The sequence below is a fragment of the Chaetura pelagica genome, unplaced genomic scaffold (genome assembly GCF_000747805.2).
Source record: "Chaetura pelagica isolate M959 unplaced genomic scaffold, ChaPel_1.0 scaffold1222, whole genome shotgun sequence".
NCBI lineage: Eukaryota > Metazoa > Chordata > Aves > Apodiformes > Apodidae > Chaetura > Chaetura pelagica.
This window is the reverse complement of record NW_009952494.1, coordinates 200695-200969: the sequence shown is the minus strand read 5'-3', so window position 1 is coordinate 200969 and position 275 is coordinate 200695.

The following is a 275-nucleotide window of genomic DNA, read 5'->3' as shown; positions in this document are numbered from 1 at the left end:
CTGGAGCACTTCAGAGTGTGCATGTGTGAATGGACATTTCCAGCTATGCATAGATGTGCTCTTCTGCCATTTCACGTCAGCATCAATCTAGCTATTAACGTGCCTGTTGCTGTGCCTTGTGCTCCTAAATGAGAGAGGAGAGATTTCCAGCCCTCGCCACGCTGACATGGACGGCGCTGCCCAAATTTGGTTGTGATTCAAAGGCTGCCTGGATAGAAGACCAGGTTTGGAGCATAGCCCCAAAGCAGAGGATATTCAAAGGAAATCCTCTCCAG